The 6258-nt window shown below is 34.8% G+C and overlaps 1 non-coding gene across 1 annotated transcript; it reads right to left on the bottom strand.

Annotated features, from left to right (window-relative positions):
- Positions 1 to 5792: 5792 nt before the first annotated feature.
- On the bottom strand, positions 5793 to 5900 carry LOC130942771 (small nucleolar RNA R71). The gene has a single exon (XR_009071323.1). It is a non-coding gene; the product is annotated as a small nucleolar RNA R71 (small nucleolar RNA).
- Between the last annotated feature and the right edge of the window lie 358 nt (positions 5901 to 6258).

Consider the following 6258-nt stretch of genomic DNA (forward strand, 5'->3'; position numbering starts at 1 on the left):
GTTTTGATTAAAGGAAAAAAAATTTAAATGATATTTCTAGCAAGGATTCAGTATCAATGAATAAGCTAATGAAAAAACCAACCATGAACAAAAGGAAAAATGATACATATTGATATTCTTAGATATTGTATTATAAAAAAAACCTAAAAACAATCGAATTTCAATAAACTAAGTAGGATTTTGTCTCAGATAAGCAGAGATCTAATAACTAATTAACTATGTTGCATTTCGTATCATAGTTTCTTTGATCTTTCTTTCAACTGTTTAATGTAGTTTGAATGCTTTTAAACTTGATAACACTATTCAACAGGCGTATATATAAGGAAGTAGGTCAGGAAGATGAAAAAATTATAATTTGTAATTTTCCACTAATGATAATAAGTATGACTTAGTGCTAATGCTAATAGCATCACTATCATAGAGGTTTAGTCAACATTAAAATAGAGCATATGGGAATAGAAAGATCTGGCAACAGTTCAAGAAAAATTGATAGACCAACTACAATAATTTAATTTCTAACTTATATCATATTAGTCAGAAAATTCTCTATCACACTAATTTATTCATTGATTCTAAGAAAGGAAAACTATATTCATGAAACACAACAGAATAGTTATAAATTGCTACCTACGATATCCTCAATTAGTTCTTCAACTTAATTCAAAGAAGAGCACCATTAAGGACAGCTTTTCCAGGCTCTACTCAATTCAGATTTCAGTAAACAACAACTGAATCACTTGAACTAAACCAAACTTCAGATTTCACTAATAACAGGCAATTAGTGTACCAAACCCCCAAATCAAAAACCCTAAATTGGAACCCTAAACCTCCAAATTCAGAACCAAATGAAAATCTATACACACCTTCTCGACGATGGTGAGCAGAGAGAACGATGATGCTAGGCGCGCGGCGACGGTCGGCACAGAGACAACAAGGGTGACATGCAACGGTGAGAGCAGAGACAACTTGGTTGAGCGGCGACAATGAGCACAGATACGACGATGGTGACCAGTGATGGTGAGAGCAGGGACTACGAAGGTAGATGAACGGTCTGGGCGGCGCGCTACGATCTGTGCAAGAGGTCGACTTAGCTTCGAGCGTTCAGTCAGTGGTTAGTGTTGAGTGGTGTGTGGCGGTGAGTGGTGAGTGGGGGTCAGTGGTGAGCTCCGATTCGCGATGCAGGGTGCTCGATGACGATGAGGGTGATGACGAGCGAGCTGAGGGTGCTCCGATTCGTTCAGTTCAGTCAATGTTTTCTGAGGTTTTCTTTTAGTGAAATGGTTTTCTTTATGAGCTGGGTGTGAGCATAGCTGAGGGTTTTCTTTCTTGGTTTTTCTTTGTGAGCATAGATGAGGGTTTTCTTCTCTTGGAGGGAAAATTTTCACTAAGTGTGAGCTGGATAAAAACTTAAGAGGGAAAAAATTTACAAGTGTTAAGAGGGAAAAAAATTTACAAGTGTTAAGTTTTTAGTTCTATATACATTAGGCATCACTTTTAAAATGCACCCAAAACTTAATAAATAGGCTACCCTCTAAAAGCGTTCCCTTTGATGCAAAAAGTGAATCTATAGGTATCAATCTACGGCTACGCTTTATAAGTGATTTCTATAATACCTAAGGCTACACTTTTTAAATGATGCCATAATTGTGTATTCTTTTCTCTTATAAAAAGACAACACGGAGAAAAGCGTAGCCTATTCATAGAATAGGCTACGCTTTTCAAATGTAGTTTAAAAAAAGTGTGGCTGAATGGGTATTTTTCTTGTAGTGAGAAGTGTTAGTAAATGAATAAATAAATAGAAGATGAGAGAGAGAATTCGAAAATTCACTTTGAAAAGGAGTTAATGATTTTCGAAAATTAAAGATGAGATAGAATTAAAATTAAAATTTAAAACAATTAGTTAATTAAAAAGAATTTTTTTGAAAAAGAGGGAGGTATTTTCGAAAATTAGAGAGGGGAGAGTAGTTAGGTGGTTTTGAAAAAGATAAGAAACAAACAAAAAGTCAAATAATTAGTTGGAAGAGATATTAAAATCAAATTTGAAAAGATAAGAAGATAAGAAGTCAGAAAAGATATTTTAAAATCAAATTTTTTAAAAAGATAAAATTTTGAAAAAGATATGATATAAAAGATAAGATAAAAAGATATAATTAAAAAGATATGGTTAGAAAAGATTTAATTTTTAAAATTAAAATTAATTACTTGACTAACAAGAAACTAAAAGATATGATTCTAGAATTTAAAGATTGAACCTTTCTTAACAAGAAAGTAACAAACTTCAAATTTTTTTGAATCACTCATATTAATTGTTAGCATAATTTTTGAAAATAAAGATAAAATTAAGAAAAAGATTTTTGAAAAATAATTTAAAAAAAAATTTCGAAAATTAATAAAAAAAACATGAAAAAGATTTGATTTTTGAAAAAGTTTTGAAAATATAAGATTTTTAAAATTTGAAAATTTGACTTGACTTACAAGAAACAACTAATTTTAAAAATTTTTGATTAAGTCATCCCAAATTTTTGAAATTTTGAGAGAAAAAAAGGAAAAGATATTTTTTTTATTTTTGAATTTTTAATGAGGAGAGAGAAAAACTCAAATATGACCCAAATCATAAAAATTTTGGATCAAAACACTTAATGCATGCAAGAACACTATGAATGTCAAGATGAACACCAAGAACACTTGAAGATCATGAAGAACACTATGAATGCATGAATTTTCGAAAAATGCAAGAGAATTTTAGAAACATGCAATTGACACCAAACTTAAAAATTGACACAAGACTCAAACAAGAATCACAAAATATTTTTGATTTTTATGATTTTATGATTTTTTTTGTATTTTATTTTATATTTTTTGAAAAAACATATAGGAAAAGGAAAATCAGAAATTCAAAAATTTTAAGAAGAATTCCAGGAATCTTTCAAAGTTAGCCTAAAGCTCCAATCCAAGGGTTGGACATGGCTTAATAGCCAGCCAGCTTTAGGATGGTATTACATGCATTGAAGTGATTAGTTGAAGTCTCATTCCAAAAGGATTTGGATATGGCTTTACAGCCAGCTAGGATTCAACATGCTTCATGAAACTCTAGAATCCATTCTTAAAAATTCTGAAGCCATAGAATAATTTATTTTTAATTAAAAACTTTTTTTTCGAAAATAGGGATAAATTTTTATGAAAAATTTTTGAAAAATTTTTTGATAATAAAACAAAAAGGAAAATTATCTAATCTGAGCAACAAGATAAACCGTCAGTTGTCCAAACTCGAACAATCCCCGGCAACGGCGCCAAAAACTTGGTGGACGAAATTGTGATCATCAACAATGGCTCCAAAGACTTGGTAGCGCTCTCAAACGTGAATCACACTTAGTCACAACTCCGCACAACTAACCAGCAAGTGTACTAGGTCGTCCAAGTAATACCTTACGTGAGTAAGGGTCGATCCCACAGAGATTGTTGGTATGAAGCAAGCTATGGTCATCTTGTAAATCCCAGTCAGGCAGATTTAACTATATTAAGAGATTATTGGATTTTTGAATAATAATAAATAATAAATAGAAAATAAAGATAGAGTTACTCATGTAATTCAATGGTGGGAATTTCAGATAAGTGTTTGGAGATGCTTGTCCCTGTTGGATCTCTGCTTTCCTACTGCCTTCCTTCAATCCTTCTTACTCCTTTCCATGGCAAGCTGTATGTAGGGCATCACCGTTGTCAATGGCTACATCCCATCCTATCAGTGAAAATGGTCCAAATGCTCTATCACAGCACGGCTAATCATCTGTCGGTTCTCAATCATGTTGGAATAGAATCCCTTGATTCTTTTGCGTTTGTCATCATGCCTAGCAATCGCGAGTTTGAAGCTCGTCACAGTCATTCAATTCCAGAATCCTACTCGGAATACCACAGACAAGGTTAGACTTTCCGGATTCCCATGAATGCCGCCATCAATTCTAGCTTATACCACGAAGATTTTGATTAAGGAATCCAAGAGATTTGCGCCCGGTCTAAGGTAGAACGGAACTGGTTGTCAGTCACGCGTTCATAGGTGAGAATGATTATGAGTGTCACGGATCATCACATTCATCATGTTGAAGTGCAACGAATAACTTAGAATAAGAATAAGTCGAATTGAATAGAAAATAGTAGTAATTGCATTAAAACTCGAGGTACAGCAGAGCTTCACACCCTTGATCTATGGTGTGTAGAAACTCCACCGTTGAAAAAAGATAAGTGAAGGTCCAGGCATGGCCGAATGGCCAGCCCCCAAACGTGGTAAAAAGGCTAGATAGTCAAAGACTTCTAATAAACTAGTAAAAAGTTCTATTTATACTAAACTAGCTACTAGGGTTTACAGAAGTAAGTAATTGATGCATAAATTCACTTCCGGGGCCCACTTGGTGTGTGCTTGGGCTGAGCTTGATCTATCCACGAGCTGAGGCTTCTCTTGGAGTTGAACGCCAAGTTGTAACATGTTTTGGGCGTTCAACTCTGGTTCGTGACGTGTTTCTGGCGTTTGACTCCAGAATGCAGCATGGAACTGGCGTTGAGCGCCAGTTTACATCATCTAATTACGAATAAAGTATGGACTATTATATATTGCTGGAAAGCTCTGAATGTCTACTTTTTAAAGCCGTTGAGATCGCGCCATTTGGAGTTCTGTAGCTCCAGAAAATTCATTTTGAGTGCAGGGAGGTCAGATTCCAACAGCATCAGCAGTCCTTTGTCAGCCTCCTATCAGAGTTTTGCTCAGGTCCCTCAATTTCAACCAGAAAATACCTGAAATCATAGAAAAACACACAAACTCATAGTAAAGTCCAGAAATGTGAATTTAGCATAAAAACTAATGAAAACATCCCTAAAAGTAACTAGATCATACTAAAAACTACCTAAAAATAATGCCAAAAAGCGTATAAATTATCCGCTCATCACATCCCTTTTTCAAAATTCTTTTTAATTAACTAATTGTTTTAAATTTTAATTTTAATTCTATCTCACCTTTAACTTTCAAAAATCACTAACTACTTTTTCAAAATTTATTTTCGAAATTCCTTCCCTCTCCTCTTCTTCTATTTATTTATTTATTCACTAACACTTTTCTTCATCTCAAATCACTGCCTCTATCCTCACTCTTGTGTTTGGATTCTCCATTCTTCTTCACCCTTATTCCCTTTCTTCTTCTACTAATAATAAGGAACCTCTTTACTGTGACATAGAGGATTCCTCTTCTTTTTCTCTTCTCTTCTCTTTCATATGAGCAGGAACAAGGAAAAAGGCATTCTTGTTGAAGCTGATCCAGAACCTGAAAGGACTCTGAAGAGAAAACTAAGAGAAGCTAAATTACAACAATCCAGAGATAACCTTACTGAAATTTTCGAACAAGAGAAGGAGATGGCAGCCGAACCTAACAACAATAATGCAAGGAGGATGCTTGGTGATTACACTACACCTACTTCCAAGTTTGATGGAAGAAGCATCTCAATCCGTACCATTGGGGCAAACAATTTTGAGCTGAAAACTCACTAGTTGCTCTAATGCAACAAAACTGCAAGTTTTATGGACTTCCATCAGAAGATCCCTATCAGGTTTTAACTGAGTTTTTGCAGATTTGTGAGACTGTAAGGACGAATGGAGTAGATCCTGAAGTCTACAGGCTCATGCTTTTCCCTTTTGCTGTAAGAGACAGAGCTAGAACATGGTTGGATTCACAACCTAAGGATAGCCTGGACTCCTGGGATAAGTTGGTCACAGCCTTCTTGGCTAAATTCTTTCCTCCTCAAAAGCTGAGCAAGCTTAGATTGGATGTTCAGACATTCAAACAAAAAGATGGTGAATCCCTCTATGAAGCTTGGGAGAGATACAAGCAGATGACCAAAAGGTGTCCTTTTGACATGCTTTAAGAATGGACCATTCTGGATATATTCTATTATGGTCTGATTGAGTTCTCTAAGATGTCACTGGACCATTCTGCAGGTGGATCCATTCACCTAAAGAAAACGCCTGCAGAAGCTCAAGAACTTATTGACATGGTTACAAATAACCAGTTCATGTACACTTCTAAGAGGAATTCCGTGAATAATGGGACACCTCAGAGGAAGGGAATTCTTGAGATTGATGCTCTGAATGCCATATTGGCTCAGAATAAAATGTTGACTCAGCAAGTCAACATGATTTTCCAAAGTCTGAATGGATGGCAAAATGCATCCAACAGTACTAAAGAAGCATCTTTTGAAGAAGAAGCTTATGATCCTGATA

The sequence above is a fragment of the Arachis stenosperma genome, chromosome 7, assembly GCF_014773155.1.
Source record: "Arachis stenosperma cultivar V10309 chromosome 7, arast.V10309.gnm1.PFL2, whole genome shotgun sequence".
Lineage (NCBI taxonomy): Eukaryota > Viridiplantae > Streptophyta > Magnoliopsida > Fabales > Fabaceae > Arachis > Arachis stenosperma.